Source organism: Mchenga conophoros, linkage group LG11 (genome assembly GCF_057382185.1).
Source record: "Mchenga conophoros isolate Kocher_MC1m ecotype Shallow Benthic linkage group LG11, M_conophoros_male_GT1.1, whole genome shotgun sequence".
Lineage (NCBI taxonomy): Eukaryota > Metazoa > Chordata > Actinopteri > Cichliformes > Cichlidae > Mchenga > Mchenga conophoros.
In genome coordinates this window covers 2174610-2196895 of record NC_140536.1, presented here as the reverse complement: position 1 = coordinate 2196895, position 22286 = coordinate 2174610, and positions in this window count along the sequence as shown.

The following is a 22286-nucleotide window of genomic DNA, read 5'->3' as shown; positions in this document are numbered from 1 at the left end:
TGTGCATTCATGTGTTCCTGCGTTGAGATCTGAGGTTGGCTGGTACGGTGGACCTCTGCGCATAATCACATGTGTGTGCAAGCATTGCCACGGCTCGATTTCTTGGAATTTGGATTCTTTGGGGTGAGTTTATCTCTGGATGTGTGCAAATGTATGTGCATTCATGTGTGCCTGCGTGTAGATCTGAGGTTGGCTGGCAGGGTGTACCTCTGTGCATAATCACATGTGTGTGCAAACATTGCCACGGCTCGATTTCTTGGAATTTGGTTTCTTTGGGGAGTTTATCTCTGGATGTGTGCAAATGTATGTGCATTCATGTGTTCCTGCGTTGAGACCTGAGGTCGGCTGGTAGGGTGGACCTCTGCGCATAATCACATGTGTGTGCAAGCATTGCCACGGCTCGATTTCTTGGAATTTGGTTTCTCTTGGGGAGTTTATCTCTGGATGTGTGCAAATGTATGTGCATTCATGTGTTCCTGCGTTGAGACCTGAGGTCGGCTGGTAGGGTGGACCTCTGCGCATAATCACATGTGTGTGCAAACATTGCCACGGCTCGATTTCTTGGAATTTGGTTTCTGAGGGGGAGTTTATCTCTGGATGTGTGCAAATGTATGTGCATTCATGTGTTCCTGCGTTGAGATCTGAGGTTGGCTGGTACGGTGGACCTCTGCGCATAATCACATGTGTGTGCAAGCATTGCCACGGCTCGATTTTTTGGAATTTGGATTCTTTGGGGTGAGTTTATCTCTGGATGTGTGCAAATGTATGTGCATTCATGTGTGCCTGCGTGTAGATCTGAGGTTGGCTGGCAGGGTGGACCTCTGCGCATAATCACATGTGTGTGCAAACATTGCCACGGCTCGATTTCTTGAAATTTGGTTTCTGAGGGGGAGTTTATCTCTGGATGTGTGCAAATGTATGTGCATTCATGTGTGCCTGCGTTGAGACCTGAGGTCGGCTGGTAGGGTGGACCTCTGCGCATAATCACATGTGTGTGCAAACATTGCCACGGCTCGATTTCTTGGAATTTGGTTTCTCTTGGGGAGTTTATCTCTGTATGTGTGCAAATGTATGTGCATTCATGTGTTCCTGCGTTGAGATCTGAGGTTGGCTGGTAGGGTGGACCTCTGCGCATAATCACATGTGTGTGCAAGCATTGCCACAGCTGGATTTCTTCAAATTTGGTTTCTGAGGGGGAGTTTATCTCTGGATGTGTGCAAATGTATGTGCATTCATCTGTGCTTGCGCGGAGATCTGAGGTCGGCTGGTAGGGTGGACCTCTGCGCATAATCACATGTGTGTGCAAGCATTGCCACAGCTGGATTTCTTCAAATTTGGTTTCTGAGGGGGAGTTTATCTCTGGATGTGTGCAAATGTATGTGCATTCATGTGTGCTTGCGTGGAGATCTGAGGTTGGCTCGTAGGGTGGACCTCTGCGCATAATCACATGTGTGTGCAAACATTTCCATTTCTGGATATCTTGGAATTTGGTTTCTGAGGGGGAGTTTATCTCTGAATGTGTGCAAATGTATGTGCATTCATGTGTTCCTGCGTTGAGATCTGAGGTTGGCTGGTAGGGTGGACCTATGCGCATAATCACATGTGTGTGCAAGCATTGCCACGGCTCGATTTTTTGGAATTTGGATTCTTTGGGGTGAGTTTATCTCTGAATGTGTGCAAATGTATGTGCATTCATGTGTTCCTGCGTTGAGATCTGAGGTTGGCTGGTACGGTGGACCTCTGCGCATAATCACATGTGTGTACAAGCATTGCCACGGCTCGATTTTTTGGAATTTGGATTCTTTGGGGTGAGTTTATCTCTGGATGTGTGCAAATGTATGTGCATTCATGTGTGCCTGCGTGTAGATCTGAGGTTGGCTGGCAGGGTGTACCTCTGTGCATAATCACATGTGTGTGCAAACATTGCCACGGCTCGATTTCTTGGAATTTGGTTTCTTTGGGGTGAGTTTATCTCTGGATGTGTGCAAATATATGTGCATTCATGTGTTCCTGCGTTGAGACCTGAGGTCGGCTGGTAGGGTGGACCTCTGCGCATAATCACATGTGTGTGCAAACATTGCCACGGCTCGATTTCTTGGAATTTGGTTTCTCTTGGGGAGTTTATCTCTGGATGTGTGCAAATGTATGTGCATTCATGTGTTCCTGCGTTGAGACCTGAGGTCGGCTGGTAGGGTGGACCTCTGCGCATAATCACATGTGTGTGCAAGCATTGCCACGGCTCGATTTCTTGGAATTTGGTTTCTCTTGGGGAGTTTATCTCTGGATGTGTGCAAATGTATGTGCATTCATGTGTTCCTGCGTTGAGACCTGAGGTCGGCTGGTAGGGTGGACCTCTGCGCATAATCACATGTGTGTGGAAACATTGCCACGGCTCGATTTCTTGGAATTTGGTTTCTCTTGGGGAGTTTATCTCTGGATGTGTGCAAATGTATGTGCATTCATGTGTTCCTGCGTTGAGATCTGAGGTTGGCTGGTACGGTGGACCTCTGCGCATAATCACATGTGTGTGCAAGCATTGCCACGGCTCGATTTCTTGGAATTTGGTTTCTCTTGGGGAGTTTATCTCTGGATGTGTGCAAATGTATGTGCATTCATGTGTTCCTGCGTTGAGACCTGAGGTCGGCTGGTAGGGTGGACCTCTGCGCATAATCACATGTGTGTGCAAACATTGCCACGGCTCGATTTCTTGGAATTTGGTTTCTGTTGGGGAGTTTATCTCTGGATGTGTGCAAATGTATGTGCATTCATGTGTGCTTGCGTGGAGATCTGAGGTTGGCTCGTCGGGTGGACCTCTGCGCATAATCACATGTGTGTGCAAACATTTCCATTTCTGGATATCTTGGAATTTGGTTTCTGAGGGGGAGTTTATCTCTGAATGTGTGCAAATGTATGTGCATTCATGTGTTCCTGCGTTGAGATCTGAGGTTGGCTGGTAGGGTGGACCTCTGCGCATAATCACATGCGTGTGCAAGCATTGCCACGGCTCGATTTCTTGGAATTTGGTTTCTGTTGGGGAGTTTATCTCTGGATGTGTGCAAATGTATGTGCATTCATGTGTTCCTGCGTTGAGATCTGAGGTTGGCTGGTAGGGTGGACCTCTGCGCATAATCACATGTGTGTGCAAGCATTGCCACGGCTCGATTTCTTGGAATTTGGTTTCTGAGGGGGAGTTTATCTCTGGATGTATGCAAATATACGTGCATTCATGTGTGCCTGCGTGGAGATCTGAGGTTGGCTGGTAGGGTGTACCTCTGCGCATAATCACATGTGTGTGCAAGCATTGCCACGGCTGGATTTCTTGAAATTTGGTTTCTGAGGGGGAGTTTATCTCTGGATGTGTGCAAATGTATGTGCATTCATCTGTGCTTGCATGGAGATCTGAGGTTGGCTGGTAGGGTGGACCTCTGCGCATAATCACATGTGTGTGCAAGCATTGCCACGGCTCGATTTCTTGGAATTTGGTTTCTGAAGGGGAGTTTATCTCTGGATGTGTGCAAATATATGTGCATTCATGTGTGCCTGCGTGGAGATCTGAGGTTGGCTGGTAGGGTGGACCTCTGCGCATAATTACATGTGTGTGCAAACATTGCCACGGCTCGATTTCTTGGAATTTGGTTTCTCTTGTGGAGTTTATCTCTGGATGTGTGCAAATGTATGTGCATTCATGTGTGCCTGCGTGGAGATCTGAGGTTGGCTGGTACGATGGACCTTTGCGCATAATCACATGTGTGTGCAAGCATTGCCACGGCTCGATTTTTTGGAATTTGGATTCTTTGGGGTGAGTTTATCTCTGAATGTGTGCAAATGTATGTGCATTCATGTGTTCCTGCGTTGAGATCTGAGGTTGGCTGGTAGGGTGGACCTCTGCGCATAATCACATGTGTGTGCAAACATTGCCACGGCTCGATTTTTTGGAATTTGGATTCTTTGGGGTGAGTTTATCTCTGGATGTGTGCAAATGTATGTGCATTCATGTGTGCCTGTGTGTAGATCTGAGGTTGGCTGGCAGGGTGTACCTCTGCGCATAATCACATGTGTGTGCAAACATTGCCACGGCTCGATTTCTTGAAATTTGGTTTCTGAGGGGGAGTTTATCTCTGGATGTGTGCAAATGTATGTGCATTCATCTGTGCTTGCATGGAGATCTGAGGTTGGCTGGTAGGGTGGACCTCTGCGCATAATCACATGTGTGTGCAAGCATTGCCACGGCTCGATTTCTTGGAATTTGGTTTCTGAAGGGGAGTTTATCTCTGGATGTATGCAAATATATGTGCATTCATGTGTGCCTGCGTGGAGATCTGAGGTTGGCTGGTAGGGTGGACCTCTGCGCATAATCACATGTGTGTGCAAGCATTGCCACGGCTCGATTTCTTGGAATTTGGTTTCTGAAGGGGAGTTTATCTCTGGATGTATGCAAATATACGTGCATTCATGTGTGCCTGCGTGGAGATCTGAGGTTGGCTGGTAGGGTGTACCTCTGCGCATAATCACATGTGTGTGCAAGCATTGCCACGGCTGGATTTCTTGAAATTTGGTTTCTGAGGGGGAGTTTATCTCTGGATGTGTGCAAATGTATGTGCATTCATCTGTGCTTGCATGGAGATCTGAGGTTGGCTGGTAGGGTGGACCTCTGCGCATAATCACATGTGTGTGCAAGCATTGCCACGGCTCGATTTCTTGGAATTTGGTTTCTGAAGGGGAGTTTATCTCTGGATGTGTGCAAATATATGTGCATTCATGTGTGCCTGCGTGGAGATCTGAGGTTGGCTGGTTGGGTGGACCTCTGCGCATAATCACATGTGTGTGCAAGCATTGCCACGGCTCGATTTTTTGGAATTTGGATTCTTTGGGATGAGTTTATCTCTAGATGTGTGCAAATGTATGTGCATTCATGTGTGCCTGCGTGTAGATCTGAGGTTGGCTGGCAGGGTGGACCTCTGCGCATAATTACATGTGTGTGCAAACATTGCCACGGCTCGATTTCTTGGAATTTGGTTTCTCTTGTGGAGTTTATCTCTGGATGTGTGCAAATGTATGTGCATTCATGTGTGCCTGCGTGGAGATCTGAGGTTGGCTGGTACGGTGGACCTTTGCGCATAATCACATGTGTGTGCAAGCATTGCCACGGCTCGATTTTTTGGAATTTGGATTCTTTGGGGTGAGTTTATCTCTGGATGTGTGCAAATGTATGTGCATTCATGTGTGCCTGTGTGTAGATCTGAGGTTGGCTGGCAGGGTGTACCTCTGCGCATAATCACATGTGTGTGCAAACATTGCCACGGCTCGATTTCTTGAAATTTGGTTTCTGAGGGGGAGTTTATCTCTGGATGTGTGCAAATGTATGTGCATTCATCTGTGCTTGCATGGAGATCTGAGGTTGGCTGGTAGGGTGGACCTCTGCGCATAATCATATGTGTGTGCAAGCATTGCCACGGCTCGATTTCTTGGAATTTGGTTTCTGAAGGGGAGTTTATCTCTGGATGTGTGCAAATATATGTGCATTCATGTGTGCCTGCGTGGAGATCTGAGGTTGGCTGGTAGGGTGGACCTCTGCGCATAATCACATGTGTGTGCAAGCATTGCCACGGCTCGATTTTTTGGAATTTGGATTCTTTGGGATGAGTTTATCTCTAGATGTGTGCAAATGTATGTGCATTCATGTGTGCCTGCGTGTAGATCTGAGGTTGGCTGGTAGGGTGGACCTCTGCGCATAATCACATGTGTGTGCAGACATTTCCATTTCTGGATATCTTGGAATTTGGTTTCTGAGGGGGAGTTTATCTCTGAATGTGTGCAAATGTATGTGCATTCATGTGTTCCTGCGTTGAGATCTGAGGTTGGCTGGTAGGGTGGACCTCTGCGCATAATCACATGTGTGTGCAAACATTGCCACGGCTCGATTTTTTGGAATTTGGATTCTTTGGGGTGAGTTTATCTCTGGATGTGTGCAAATGTATGTGCATTCATGTGTGCCTGTGTGTAGATCTGAGGTTGGCTGGCAGGGTGTACCTCTGCGCATAATCACATGTGTGTGCAAACATTGCCACGGCTCGATTTCTTGAAATTTGGTTTCTGAGGGGGAGTTTATCTCTTGATGTGTGCAAATGTATGTGCATTCATCTGTGCTTGCATGGAGATCTGAGGTTGGCTGGTAGGGTGGACCTCTGCGCATAATCACATGTGTGTGCAAGCATTGCCACGGCTCGATTTCTTGGAATTTGGTTTCTGAAGGGGAGTTTATCTCTGGATGTATGCAAATATATGTGCATTCATGTGTGCCTGCGTGGAGATCTGAGGTTGGCTGGTAGGGTGGACCTCTGCGCATAATCACATGTGTGTGCAAGCATTGCCACGGCTCGATTTTTTGGAATTTGGATTCTTTGGGATGAGTTTATCTCTAGATGTGTGCAAATGTATGTGCATTCATGTGTGCCTGCGTGTAGATCTGAGGTTGGCTGGTAGGGTGGACCTCTGCGCATAATTACATGTGTGTGCAAACATTGCCACGGCTCGATTTCTTGGAATTTGGTTTCTCTTGTGGAGTTTATCTCTGGATGTGTGCAAATGTATGTGCATTCATCTGTGCTTGCGCGGAGATCTGAGGTTGGCTGGTAGGGTGGACATCTGCGCATAATCACATGTGTGTGCAAGCATTGCCACGGCTCGATTTCTTGAAATTTGGTTTCTGAGGGGGAGTTTATCTCTGGATGTGTGCAAATGTATGTGCATTCATCTGTGCTTGCATGGAGATCTGAGGTTGGATCGTAGGGTGGACCTCTGCACATAATAACATGTGTGTGCAAGCATTGCCACGGCTCGATTTCTTGAAATTTGGTTTCTGTTGGGGAGTTTATCTCTGGATGTGTGCAAATGTATGTGCATTCATGTGTGCTTGCGTGGAGATCTGAGGTTGGCTGGTAGGGTGTACCTCTGCGCATAATCACATGTGTGTGCAAGCATTGCCACGGCTCGATTTCTTGAAATTTGGTTTCTGTTGGGGAGTTTATCTCTGGATGTGTGCAAATGTATGTGCATTCATGTGTTCCTGCGTTGAGATCTGAGGTTGGCTGGTAGGGTGGACCTCTGCGCATAATCACATGTGTCTGCAAGCATTGCCACGGCTGGATTTCTTGGAATTTGGATTCTTTGGGGAGTTTATCTCTGGATGTGTGCAAATGTATGTGCATTCATGTGTGCTTGCATGGAGATCTGAGGTTGGCTGGTACGGTGTACCTCTGCGCATAATCACATGTGTGTGCAAACATTGCCACGGCTCGATTTCTTGGAATTTGGTTTAGTTTGGGGTGAGTTTATCTATGGATGTGTGCAAATGTATGTGCATTCATGTGTTCCTGCGCTGAGATCTGAGGTTGGCTGGTAGGGTGTACCTCTGCGCATAATCACATGTGTGTGCAAGCATTGCCACGGCTCGATTTCTTGGAATTTGGTTTCTGAAGGGGAGTTTATTTCTGGATGTGTGCAAATGTATGTGCATTCATGTGTTCCTGCGCTGAGATCTGAGGTTGGCTGGTAGGGTGTACCTCTGCGCATAATCACATGTGTGTGCAAGCATTGCCACGGCTCGATTTCTTGGAATTTGGTTTCTGAAGGGGAGTTTATCTCTGGATGTGTGCAAATGTATGTGCATTCATGTGTGCTTGCGTGGAGATCTGAGGTTGGCTGGTAGGGTGGACCTCTGCGCATAATCACATGTGTGTGCAAGCATTGCCACGGCTCGATTTCTTGGAATTTGGATTCTTTGGGGTGAGTTTATCTCTGGATGTGTGCAAATGTATGTGCATTCATGTGTTCCTGCGTTGAGACCTGAGGTCGGCTGGTAGGGTGGACCTCTGCGCATAATCACATGTGTGTGCAAGCATTGCCACGGCTCGATTTCTTGGAATTTGGTTTCTGAGGGGGAGTTTATCTCTGGATGTGTGCAAATGTATGTGCATTCATGTGTGCTTGCGTGGAGATCTGAGGTTGGCTGGTAGGGTGTACCTCTGCGCATAATAACATGTGTGTGCAAGCATTGCCACGGCTCGATTTCTTGGAATTTGGTTTCTGAGGGGGAGTTTATCTCTGGATGTGTGCAAATGTATGTGCATTCATGTGTTCCTGCGTTGAGATCTGAGGTTGGCTGGTACGGTGGACCTCTGCGCATAATCACATGTGTGTGCAAGCATTGCCACGGCTCGATTTTTTGGAATTTGGATTCTTTGGGGTGAGTTTATCTCTGGATGTGTGCAAATGTATGTGCATTCATGTGTTCCTGCGTGTAGATCTGAGGTTGGCTGGCAGGGTGTACCTCTGTGCATAATCACATGTGTGTGCAAACATTGCCACGGCTCGATTTCTTGGAATTTGGTTTCTTTGGGGTGAGTTTATCTCTGGATGTGTGCAAATGTATGTGCATTCATGTGATCCTGCGTTGAGACCTGAGGTCGGCTGGTAGGGTGGACCTCTGCGCATAATCACATGTGTGTGCAAACATTGCCACGGCTCGATTTCTTGGAATTTGGTTTCTGAGGGGGAGTTTATCTCTGGATGTGTGCAAATGTATGTGCATTCATGTGTTCCTGCGTTGAGACCTGAGGTCGGCTAGTAGGGTGTACCTCTGCGCATAATCACATGTGTGTGCAAGCATTGCCACGGCTCGATTTCTTGGAATTTGGTTTCTCTTGGGGAGTTTATCTCTGGATGTGTGCAAATGTATGTGCATTCATGTGTTCCTGCGTTAAGATCTGAGGTTGGCTGGTAGGGTGGACCTCTGCGCATAATCACATGTGTGTGGAAACATTGCCACGGCTCGATTTCTTGAAATTTGGTTTCTGAAGGGGAGTTTATCTCTGGATGTGTGCAAATGTATGTGCATTCATGTGTGCTTGCGTGGAGATCTGAGGTTGGCTCGTAGGGTGGACCTCTGCGCATAATCACATGTGTGTGCAAACATTTCCATTTCTGGATATCTTGGAATTTGGTTTCTGAGGGGGAGTTTATCTCTGGATGTGTGCAAATGTATGTGCATTCATGTGTTCCTGCGTTGAGACCTGAGGTCGGCTGGTAGGGTGGACCTCTGCGCATAATCACATGTGTGTGCAAGCATTGCCACGGCTCGATTTCTTGGAATTTGGTTTCTGAAGGGGAGTTTATCTCTGGATGTGTGCAAATGTATGTGCATTCATGTGTGCCTGCGTGGAGATCTGAGGTTGGCTGGTAGGGTGTACCTCTGCGCATAATAACATGTGTGTGCAAGCATTGCCACGGCTCGATTTCTTGGAATTTGGTTTCTCTTGGGGAGTTTATCTCTGGATGTGTGCAAATGTATGTGCATTTATGTGTGCTTGCGTGGAGATCTGAGGTTGGCTCGTAGGGTGGACCTCTGCGCATAATCACATGTGTGTGCAAACATTTCCATTTCTGGATATCTTGGAATTTGGTTTCTGAGGGGGAGTTTATCTCTGAATGTGTGCAAATGTATGTGCATTCATGTGTTCCTGCGTTGAGATCTGAGGTTGGCTGGTAGGGTGGACCTATGCGCATAATCACAGGTGTGTGCAGGCATTGCCACGGCTCGATTTCTTGGAATTTGGTTTCTGAGGGGGAGTTTATCTCTGGATGTGTGCAAATGTATGTGCATTCATGTGTGTTTGCATGCAGATCTGAGGTTGGCTCGTAGGGTGGACCTCTGCGCATAATCACATGTGTGTGCAAGCATTGCCACGGCTCGATTTCTTGTAATTTGGATTCTTTGGGGTGAGTTTATCTCTGGATGTGTGCAAATGTATGTGCATTCATGTGTGCCTGCGTGTAGATCTGAGGTTGGCTGGCAGGGTGTACCTCTGTGCATAATCACATGTGTGTGCAAACATTGCCACGGCTCGATTTCTTGGAATTTGGTTTCTTTGGGGAGTTTATCTCTGGATGTGTGCAAATGTATGTGCATTCATGTGTTCCTGCGTTGAGACCTGAGGTCGGCTGGTAGGGTGGACCTCTGCGCATAATCACATGTGTGTGCAAACATTGCCACGGCTCGATTTCTTGGAATTTGGTTTCTGAGGGGGAGTTTATCTCTGGATGTGTGCAAATGTATGTGCATTCATGTGTTCCTGCGTTGAGATCTGAGGTTGGCTGGTACGGTGGACCTCTGCGCATAATCACATGTGTGTGCAAGCATTGCCACGGCTCGATTTTTTGGAATTTGGATTCTTTGGGGTGAGTTTATCTCTGGATGTGTGCAAATGTATGTGCATTCATGTGTGCCTGCGTGTAGATCTGAGGTTGGCTGGTACGGTGTACCTCTGCGCATAATCACATGTGTGTGCAAACATTGCCACGGCTCGATTTCTTGGAATTTGGATTCTTTGGGGTGAGTTTATCTCTGGATGTGTGCAAATGTATGTGCATTCATGTGTTCCTGCGTTGAGACCTGAGGTCGGCTGGTAGGGTGGACCTCTGCGCATAATCACATGTGTGTGCAAACATTGCCACGGCTCGATTTCTTGGAATTTGGTTTCTGTTGGGGAGTTTATCTCTGGATGTGTGCAAATGTATGTGCATTCATGTGTGCTTGCGTGGAGATCTGAGGTTGGCTCGTCGGGTGGACCTCTGCGCATAATCACATGTGTGTGCAAGCATTGCCACGGCTGGATTTCTTGAAATGTGGTTTCTGAGGGGGAGTTTATCTCTGGATGTGTGCAAATGCATGTGCATTCATGTGTTCCTGCGTTGAGATCTGAGGTTGGCTGGTAGGGTGGACCTATGCGCATAATAACATGTGTGTGCAAGCATTGCCACGGCTCGATTTCTTGGCATTTGGTTTCTGTTGGGGAGTTTATCTCTGGATGTGTGCAAATGTATGTGCATTCATCTGTGCTTGCGTGGAGATCTGAGGTTGGCTGGTAGGGTGGACCTCTGTGCATAATCACATGTGTGTGCAAGCATTGCCACGGCTCTATTTTTTGGAATTTGGATTCTTTGGGGTGAGTTTATCTCTGAATGTGTGCAAATGTATGTGCATTCATGTGTTCCTGCGTTGAGATCTGAGGTTGGCTGGCAGGGTGTACCTCTGTGCATAATCACATGTGTGTGCAAACATTGCCACGGCTCGATTTCTTGGAATTTGGTTTCTTTGGGGTGAGTTTATCTCTGGATGTGTGCAAATATATGTGCATTCATGTGTTCCTGCGTTGAGACCTGAGGTCGGCTGGTAGGGTGGACCTCTGCGCATAATCACATGTGTGTGCAAACATTGCCACGGCTCGATTTCTTGGAATTTGGTTTCTCTTGGGGAGTTTATCTCTGGATGTGTGCAAATGTATGTGCATTCATGTGTTCCTGCGTTGAGACCTGAGGTCGGCTGGTAGGGTGGACCTCTGCGCATAATCACATGTGTGTGGAAACATTGCCACGGCTCGATTTCTTGGAATTTGGTTTCTCTTGGGGAGTTTATCTCTGGATGTGTGCAAATGTATGTGCATTCATGTGTTCCTGCGTTGAGATCTGAGGTTGGCTGGTACGGTGGACCTCTGCGCATAATCACATGTGTGTGCAAGCATTGCCACGGCTCGATTTCTTGGAATTTGGTTTCTGAAGGGGAGTTTATCTCTGGATGTGTGCAAATGTATGTGCATTCATCTGTGCTTGCGTGGAGATCTGAGGTTGGCTGGTAGGGTGGACCTCTGCGCATAATCACATGTGTGTGCAAGCATTGCCACGGCTGGATTTCTTGGAATTTGGTTTCTGAAGGGGAGTTTATCTCTGGATGAGTGCAAATGTATGTGCATTCATGTGTTCCTGCGTTGAGATCTGAGGTCGACCGGTACGGTGGACCTCTGCGCATAATCACATGTGTGTGCAAGCATTGCCACGGCTGGATTTCTTGAAATTTGGTTTCTGAGGGGGAGTTTATCTCTGGATGTGTGCAAATGTATGTGCATTCATCTGTGCTTGCGTGGAGATCTGAGATTGGCTGGTAGGGTGGACCTCTGCGCATAATAACATGTGTGTGCAAACATTGCCACGGCTCGATTTCTTGAAATTTGGTTTCTGAGGGGGAGTTTATCTCTGGATGTGTGCAAATGTATGTGCATTCATGTGTGCTTGCGTGGAGATCTGAGGTTGGCTCGTCGGGTGGACCTCTGCGCATAATCACATGTGTGTGCAAGCATTGCCACGGCTCGATTTCTTGGAATTTGGTTTCTGAGGGGGAGTTTATCTCTGGATGTGTGCAAATGTATGTGCATTCATGTGTTCCTGCGCTGAGATCTGAGGTTGGCTGGTAGGGTGTACCTCTGCGCATAATCACATGTGTGTGCAAGCATTGCCACGGCTGGATTTCTTGCAATTTGGTTTCTTTGGGGTGAGTTTATCTCTGGATGTGTGCAAATGTATGTGCATTCATGTGTTCCTGCGTTGAGATCTGAGGTTGGCTGGTAGGGTGGACCTCTGCGCATAATCACATGTGTGTGCAAACATTGCCACGGCTCGATTTCTTGGAATTTGGTTTCTGAGGGGGAGTTTATCTCTGGATGTGTGCAAATGTATGTGCATTCATGTGTTCCTGCGTTGAGACCTGAGGTCGGCTGGTAGGGTGGACCTCTGCGCATAATCACATGTGTGTGCAAACATTGCCACGGCTCGATTTCTTGGAATTTGGTTTCTCTTGGGGAGTTTATCTCTGGATGTGTGCAAATGTATGTGCATTCATCTGTGCTTGCGTGGAGATCTGAGGTTGGCTGGTAGGGTGGACCTGTGCGCATAATCACATGTGTGTGCAAGCATTGCCACGGCTCGATTTCTTGGAATTTGGTTTCTGAAGGGGAGTTTATCTCTGGATGTGTGCAAATATATGTGCATTCATGTGTGCCTGCGTTGAGATCTGAGGTTGGCTGGTAGGGTGTACCTCTGCGCATAATCACATGTGTGTGCAAGCATTGCCACGGCTCGATTTCTTGGAATTTGGTTTCTGAAGGGGAGTTTATCTCTGGATGTGTGCAAATGTATGTGCATTCATGTGTTCCTGCGTTGAGACCTGAGGTCGGCTGGTAGGGTGGACCTCTGCGCATAATCACATGTGTGTGCAAACATTGCCACGGCTCGATTTCTTGGAATTTGGTTTCTTTGGGGTGAGTTTATCTCTGGATGTGTGCAAATGTATGTGCATTCATGTGATCCTGCGTTGAGACCTGAGGTCGGCTGGTAGGGTGGACCTCTGCGCATAATCACATGTGTGTGCAAACATTGCCACGGCTCGATTTCTTGGAATTTGGTTTCTGAGGGGGAGTTTATCTCTGGATGTGTGCAAATGTATGTGCATTCATGTGTTCCTGCGTTGAGACCTGAGGTCGGCTAGTAGGGTGTACCTCTGCGCATAATCACATGTGTGTGCAAGCATTGCCACGGCTCGATTTCTTGGAATTTGGTTTCTCTTGGGGAGTTTATCTCTGGATGTGTGCAAATGTATGTGCATTCATGTGTTCCTGCGTTGAGACCTGAGGTCGGCTGGTAGGGTGGACCTCTGCGCATAATCACATGTGTGTGCAAGCATTGCCACGGCTCGATTTCTTGGAATTTGGTTTCTGAGGGGGAGTTTATCTCTGGATGTGTGCAAATGTATGTGCATTCATGTGTTCCTGCGTTGAGATCTGAGGTTGGCTGGTAGGGTGGACCTCTGCGCATAATCACATGTGTGTGCAAGCATTGCCACGGCTCGATTTCTTGAAATTTGGTTTCTGAAGGGGAGTTTATCTCTGGATGTGTGCAAATGTATGTGCATTCATGTGTGCTTGCGTGGAGATCTGAGGTTGGCTCGTAGGGTGGACCTCTGCGCATAATCACATGTGTGTGCAAACATTTCCATTTCTGGATATCTTGGAATTTGGTTTCTGAGGGGGAGTTTATCTCTGGATGTGTGCAAATGTATGTGCATTCATGTGTTCCTGCGTTGAGACCTGAGGTCGGCTGGTAGGGTGGACCTCTGCGCATAATCACATGTGTGTGCAAGCATTGCCACGGCTCGATTTCTTGGAATTTGGTTTCTGAAGGGGAGTTTATCTCTGGATGTGTGCAAATGTATGTGCATTCATGTGTGCCTGCGTGGAGATCTGAGGTTGGCTGGTAGGGTGTACCTCTGCGCATAATAACATGTGTGTGCAAGCATTGCCACGGCTCGATTTCTTGGAATTTGGTTTCTCTTGGGGAGTTTATCTCTGGATGTGTGCAAATGTATGTGCATTCATGTGTTCCTGCGTTGAGACCTGAGGTTGGCTGGTAGGGTGGACCTCTGCGCATAATCACATGTGTGTGCAAGCATTGCCACGGCTCGATTTCTTGAAATGTGGTTTCTGAGGGGGAGTTTATCTCTGGATGTGTGCAAATGTATGTGCATTCATGTGTGCTTGCGTGGAGATCTGAGGTTGGCTGGTAGGGTGGACCTCTGCGCATAATCACATGTGTGTGTAAACATTGCCACAGCTCGATTTCTTGAAATGTGGTTTCTGAGGGGGAGTTTATCTCTGGATGTGTGCAAATGTATGTGCATTTATGTGTGCTTGCGTGGAGATCTGAGGTTGGCTCGTAGGGTGGACCTCTGCGCATAATCACATGTGTGTGCAAACATTTCCATTTCTGGATATCTTGGAATTTGGTTTCTGAGGGGGAGTTTATCTCTGAATGTGTGCAAATGTATGTGCATTCATGTGTTCCTGCGTTGAGATCTGAGGTTGGCTGGTAGGGTGGACCTATGCGCATAATCACAGGTGTGTGCAAGCATTGCCACGGCTCGATTTCTTGGAATTTGGTTTCTGAGGGGGAGTTTATCTCTGGATGTGTGCAAATGTATGTGCATTCATGTGTGTTTGCATGCAGATCTGAGGTTGGCTCGTAGGGTGGACCTCTGCGCATAATCACATGTGTGTGCAAGCATTGCCACGGCTCGATTTCTTGTAATTTGGATTCTTTGGGGTGAGTTTATCTCTGGATGTGTGCAAATGTATGTGCATTCATGTGTGCCTGCGTGTAGATCTGAGGTTGGCTGGCAGGGTGTACCTCTGTGCATAATCACATGTGTGTGCAAACATTGCCACGGCTCGATTTCTTGGAATTTGGTTTCTTTGGGGAGTTTATCTCTGGATGTGTGCAAATGTATGTGCATTCATGTGTTCCTGCGTTGAGACCTGAGGTCGGCTGGTAGGGTGGACCTCTGCGCATAATCACATGTGTGTGCAAACATTGCCACGGCTCGATTTCTTGGAATTTGGTTTCTGAGGGGGAGTTTATCTCTGGATGTGTGCAAATGTATGTGCATTCATGTGTTCCTGCGTTGAGATCTGAGGTTGGCTGGTACGGTGGACCTCTGCGCATAATCACATGTGTGTGCAAGCATTGCCACGGCTCGATTTTTTGGAATTTGGATTCTTTGGGGTGAGTTTATCTCTGGATGTGTGCAAATGTATGTGCATTCATGTGTGCCTGCGTGTAGATCTGAGGTTGGCTGGTACGGTGGACCTCTGCGCATAATCACATGTGTGTGCAAACATTGCCACGGCTCGATTTCTTGGAATTTGGTTTCTGTTGGGTAGTTTATCTCTGGATGTGTGCAAATGTATGTGCATTCATGTGTTCCTGCGTTGAGATCTGAGGTTGGCTGGTACGGTGGACCTCTGCGCATAATCACATGTGTGTGCAAACATTGCCACGGCTCGATTTCTTGGAATTTGGTTTCTTTGGGGTGAGTTTATCTCTGGATGTGTGCAAATGTATGTGCATTCATGTGTGCCTGCGTGTAGATCTGAGGTTGGCTGGCAGGGTGTACCTCTGCGCATAATCACATGTGTGTGCAAACATTGCCACGGCTCGATTTCTTGGAATTTGGATTCTTTGGGGTGAGTTTATCTCTGGATGTGTGCAAATGTATGTGCATTCATGTGTTCCTGCGTTGAGACCTGAGGTCGGCTGGTAGGGTGGACCTCTGCGCATAATCACATGTGTGTGCAAACATTGCCACGGCTCGATTTCTTGGAATTTGGTTTCTGTTGGGGAGTTTATCTCTGGATGTGTGCAAATGTATGTGCATTCATGTGTGCTTGCGTGGAGATCTGAGGTTGGCTCGTCGGGTGGACCTCTGCGCATAATCACATGTGTGTGCAAGCATTGCCACGGCTGGATTTCTTGAAATGTGGTTTCTGAGGGGGAGTTTATCTCTGGATGTGTGCAAATGCATGTGCATTCATGTGTTCCTGCGTTGAGATCTGAGGTTGGCTGGTAGGGTGGACCTATGCGCATAATCACATGTGTGTGCAAGCATTGCCACGGCTCGATTTCTTGGCATTTGGTTTCTGTTGGGGAGTTTATCTCTGGATGTGTGCAAATGTATGTGCATTCATCTGTGCTTGCGTGGAGATCTGAGGTTGGCTGGTAGGGTGGACCTCTGTGCATAATCACATGTGTGTGCAAGCATTGCCACGGCTCTATTTTTTGGAATTTGGATTCTTTGGGGTGAGTTTATCTCTGAATGTGTGCAAATGTATGTGCATTCATGTGTTCCTGCGTTGAGATCTGAGGTTGGCTGGCAGGGTGTACCTCTGTGCATAATCACATGTGTGTGCAAACATTGCCACGGCTCGATTTCTTGGAATTTGGTTTCTTTGGGGTGAGTTTATCTCTGGATGTGTGCAAATATATGTGCATTCATGTGTTCCTGCGTTGAGACCTGAGGTCGGCTGGTAGGGTGGACCTCTGCGCATAATCACATGTGTGTGCAAACATTGCCACGGCTCGATTTCTTGGAATTTGGTTTCTCTTGGGGAGTTTATCTCTGGATGTGTGCAAATGTATGTGCATTCATGTGTTCCTGCGTTGAGACCTGAGGTCGGCTGGTAGGGTGGACCTCTGCGCATAATCACATGTGTGTGCAAGCATTGCCACGGCTCGATTTCTTGGAATTTGGTTTCTCTTGGGGAGTTTATCTCTGGATGTGTGCAAATGTATGTGCATTCATGTGTTCCTGCGTTGAGACCTGAGGTCGGCTGGTACGGTGGACCTCTGCGCATAATCACATGTGTGTGCAAGCATTGCCACGGCTCGATTTCTTGGAATTTGGTTTCTGAAGGGGAGTTTATCTCTGGATGTGTGCAAATGTATGTGCATTCATCTGTGCTTGCGTGGAGATCTGAGGTTGGCTGGTAGGGTGGACCTCTGCGCATAATCACATGTGTGTGCAAGCATTGCCACGGCTGGATTTCTTGAAATTTGGTTTCTGAGGGGGAGTTTATCTCTGGATGTGTGCAAATGTATGTGCATTCATGTGTTCCTGCGTTGAGATCTGAGGTCGACCGGTACGGTGGACCTCTGCGCATAATCACATGTGTGTGCAAGCATTGCCACGGCTGGATTTCTTGAAATTTGGTTTCTGAGGGGGAGTTTATCTCTGGATGTGTGCAAATGTATGTGCATTCATCTGTGCTTGCGTGGAGATCTGAGATTGGCTGGTAGGGTGGACCTCTGCGCATAATAACATGTGTGTGCAAACATTGCCACGGCTCGATTTCTTGAAATTTGGTTTCTGAGGGGGAGTTTATATCTGGATGTGTGCAAATGTATGTGCATTCATGTGTGCTTGCGTGGAGATCTGAGGTTGGCTCGTCGGGTGGACCTCTGCGCATAATCACATGTGTGTGCAAGCATTGCCACGGCTCGATTTCTTGGAATTTGGTTTCTGAGGGGGAGTTTATCTCTGGATGTGTGCAAATGTATGTGCATTCATGTGTTCCTGCGCTGAGATCTGAGGTTGGCTGGTAGGGTGTACCTCTGCGCATAATCACATGTGTGTGCAAGCATTGCCACGGCTGGATTTCTTGCAATTTGGTTTCTTTGGGGTGAGTTTATCTCTGGATGTGTGCAAATGTATGTGCATTCATGTGTTCCTGCGTTGAGATCTGAGGTTGGCTGGTAGGGTGGACCTCTGCGCATAATCACATGTGTGTGCAAACATTGCCACGGCTCGATTTCTTGGAATTTGGTTTCTGAGGGGGAGTTTATCTCTGGATGTGTGCAAATATATGTGCATTCATGTGTTCCTGCGTTGAGATCTGAGGTTGGCTGGTACGGTGTACCTCTGCGCATAATCACATGTGTGTGCAAGCATTGCCACGGCTCGATTTCTTGGAATTTGGTTTCTGAAGGGGAGTTTATCTCTGGATGTGTGCAAATGTATGTGCATTCATCTGTGCTTGCGTGGAGATCTGAGGTTGGCTGGTAGGGTGGACCTGTGCGCATAATCACATGTGTGTGCAAGCATTGCCACGGCTCGATTTCTTGGAATTTGGTTTCTGAAGGGGAGTTTATCTCTGGATGTGTGCAAATATATGTGCATTCATGTGTGCCTGCGTTGAGATCTGAGGTTGGCTGGTAGGGTGTACCTCTGCGCATAATCACATGTGTGTGCAAGCATTGCCACGGCTCGATTTCTTGGAATTTGGTTTCTGAAGGGGAGTTTATCTCTGGATGTGTGCAAATGTATGTGCATTCATGTGTTCCTGCGTTGAGACCTGAGGTCGGCTGGTACGGTGGACCTCTGCGCATAATCACATGTGTGTGCAAGCATTGCCACGGCTCGATTTCTTGGAATTTGGTTTCTGAAGGGGAGTTTATCTCTGGATGTGTGCAAATGTATGTGCATTCATGTGTGCTTGCGTGGAGATCTGAGGTTGGCTCGTCGGGTGGACCTCTGCGCATAATCACATGTGTGTGCAAACATTTCCATTTCTGGATATCTTTGAATTTGGTTTCTGAGGGGGAGTTTATCTCTGGATGTGTGCAAATGTATGTGCATTCATGTGTGCCTGCGTGTAGATCTGAGGTTGGCTGTCAGGGTGTACCTCTGCGCATAATCACATGTGTGTGCAAACATTGCCACGGCTCGATTTCTTGGAATTTGGTTTCTCTTGGGGAGTTTATCTCTGGATGTGTGCAAATGTATGTGCATTCATGTGTTCCTGCGTTGAGATCTGAGGTTGGCTGGTACGGTGTACCTCTGCGCATAATCACATGTGTGTGCAAGCATTGCCACGGCTCGATTTCTTGGAATTTGGTTTCTGAAGGGGAGTTTATCTCTGGATGTGTGCAAATGTATGTGCATTCATCTGTCCTTGCGTGGAGATCTGAGGTTGGCTGGTAGGGTGTACCTCTGCGCATAATCACATGTGTGTGCAAGCATTGCCACGGCTCGATTTCTTGGAATTTGGTTTCTGAGGGGGAGTTTATCTCTGGATGTGTGCAAATGTATGTGCATTCATGTGTGCTTGCGTGGAGATCTGAGGTTGGCTCGTCGGGTGGACCTCTGCGCATAATCACATGTGTGTGCAAGCATTGCCACAGCTGGATTTCTTGAAATGTGGTTTCTGAGGGGGAGTTTATCTCTGAATGTGTGCAAATGTATGTGCATTCATGTGTTCCTGCGTTGAGACCTGAGGTCGGCTGGTAGGGTGGACCTCTGCGCATAATAACATGTGTGTGCAAGCATTGCTACGGCTCGATTTCTTGCAATTTGGTTTCTGTTGGGGAGTTTATCTCTGGATGTGTGCAAATGTATGTGCATTCATCTGTGCTTGCGTGGAGATCTGAGGTTGGCTGGTAGGGTGGACCTGTGCGCATAATCACATGTGTGTGCAAACATTGCCACGGCTCGATTTCTTGGAATTTGGTTTCTGAAGGGGAGTTTATCTCTGGATGTGTGCAAATATATGTGCATTCATCTGTGCTTGCGTGGAGATCTGAGGTTGGCTGGTAGGGTGGACCTGTGCGCATAATCACATGTGTGTGCAAGCATTGCCACGGCTCGATTTTTTGGAATTTGGATTCTTTGGGGTGAGTTTATCTCTGGATGTGTGCAAATGTATGTGCATTCATGTGTGCCTGCGTGTAGATCTGAGGTTGGCTGGCAGGGTGTACCTCTGCGCATAATCACATGTGTGTGGAAACATTGCCACGGCTCGATTTCTTGGAATTTGGTTTCTCTTGTGGAGTTTATCTCTGGATGTGTGCAAATGTATGTGCATTCATGTGTTCCTGCGTTGAGATCTGAGGTTGGCTGGTACGGTGTACCTCTGCGCATAATCACATGTGTGTGCAAACATTGCCACGGCTCGATTTCTTGGAATTTGGTTTCTGAAGGGGAGTTTATCTCTGGATGTGTGCAAATATATGTGCATTCATGTGTGCCTGCGTTGAGATCTGAGGTTGGCTGGTAGGGTGTACCTCTGCGCATAATCACATGTGTGTGCAAACATTGCCACGGCTCGATTTCTTGGAATTTGGTTTCTGAGGGGGAGTTTATCTCTGGATGTGTGCAAATGTATGTGCATTCATGTGTTCCTGCGTTGAGATCTGAGGTTGGCTGGTAGGGTGGACCTCTGCGCATAATCACATGTGTGTGCAAGCATTGCCACGGCTCGATTTTTTGGAATTTGGATTCTTTGGGGTGAGTTTATCTCTGAATGTGTGCAAATGTATGTGCATTCATGTGTTCCTGCGTTGAGATCTGAGGTTGGCTGGTACGGTGGACCTCTGCGCATAATCACATGTGTGTGCAAGCATTGCCACGGCTCGATTTTTTCGAATTTGGATTCTTTGGGGTGAGTTTATCTCTGGATGTGTGCAAATATATGTGCATTCATGTGTGCCTGCGTGTAGATCTGAGGTTGGCTGACAGGGTGTACCTCTGTGCATAATCACATGTGTGTGCAAACATTGCCACGGCTCGATTTCTTGGAATTTGGTTTCTGATGGGGAGTTTATCTCTGGATGTGTGCAAATGTATGTGCATTCATCTGTGCTTGCGTGGAGATCTGAGGTTGGCTGGTAGGGTGGACCTCTGCGCATAATCACATGTGTGTGCAAGCATTGCCACGGCTCGATTTTTTCGAATTTGGATTCTTTGGGGTGAGTTTATCTCTGGATGTGTGCAAATATATGTGCATTCATGTGTGCCTGCGTGGAGATCTGAGGTTGGCTGGTAGGGTGTACCTCTGCGCATAATAACATGTGTGTGCAAGCATTGCCACGGCTCGATTTCTTGGAATTTGGTTTCTGAAGGGGAGTTTATCTCTGGATGTGTGCAAATGTATGTGCATTCATGTGTTCCTGCGTTGAGATCTGAGGTTGGCTGGTCCGGTGGACCTCTGCGCATAATCACATGTGTGTGCAAGCATTGCCACGGCTCGATTTTTTGGAATTTGGATTCTTTGGGGTGAGTTTATCTCTGGATGTGTGCAAATGTATGTGCATTCATGTGTGCCTGCGTGTAGATCTGAGGTTGGCTGGCAGGGTGTACCTCTGCGCATAATCACATGTGTGTGCAAACATTGCCACGGCTCGATTTCTTGGAATTTGGTTTCTCTTGGGGAGTTTATCTCTGGATGTGTGCAAATATATGTGCATTCATGTGTTCCTGCGTTGAGATCTGAGGTTGGCTGGTAGGGTGGACCTCTGCGCATAATCACATGTGTGTGCAAGCATTGCCACGGCTCGATTTTTTGGAATTTGGATTCTTTGGGGTGAGTTTATCTCTGGATGTGTGCAAATGTATGTGCATTCATGTGTGCCTGCGTGTAGATCTGAGGTTGGCTGGTAGGGTGGACCTCTGCGCATAATCACATGTGTGTGCAAGCATTGCCACGGCTCGATTTCTTGGAATTTGGTTTCTGAAGGGGAGTTTATCTCTGGATGTGTGCAAATATATGTGCATTCATGTGTGCCTGCGTGGAGATCTGAGGTTGGCTGGTAGGGTGGACCTCTGCGCATAATCACATGTGTGTGCAAGCATTGCCACAGCTCGATTTCTTGAAATGTGGTTTCTGAGGGGGAGTTTATCTCTGGATGTGTGCAAATGTATGTGCATTCATGTGTTCCTGCGTTGAGACCTGAGGTCGGCTGGTAGGGTGGACCTCTGCGCATAATCACATGTGTGTGCAAACATTGCCACGGCTCGATTTCTTGGAATTTGGTTTCTGATGGGGAGTTTATCTCTGGATGTGTGCAAATGTATGTGCATTCATCTGTGCTTGCGTGGAGATCTGAGGTTGGCTGGTAGCGGTGGACCTCTGCGCATAATCACATGTGTGTGCAAGCATTGCCACGGCTCGATTTCTTGGAATTTGGTTTCTTTGGGGTGAGTTTATCTCTGAATGTGTGCAAATGTATGTGCATTCATCTGTGCTTCCGTGGAGATCTGAGGTTGGCTGGTAGGGTGTACCTCTGTGCATAAT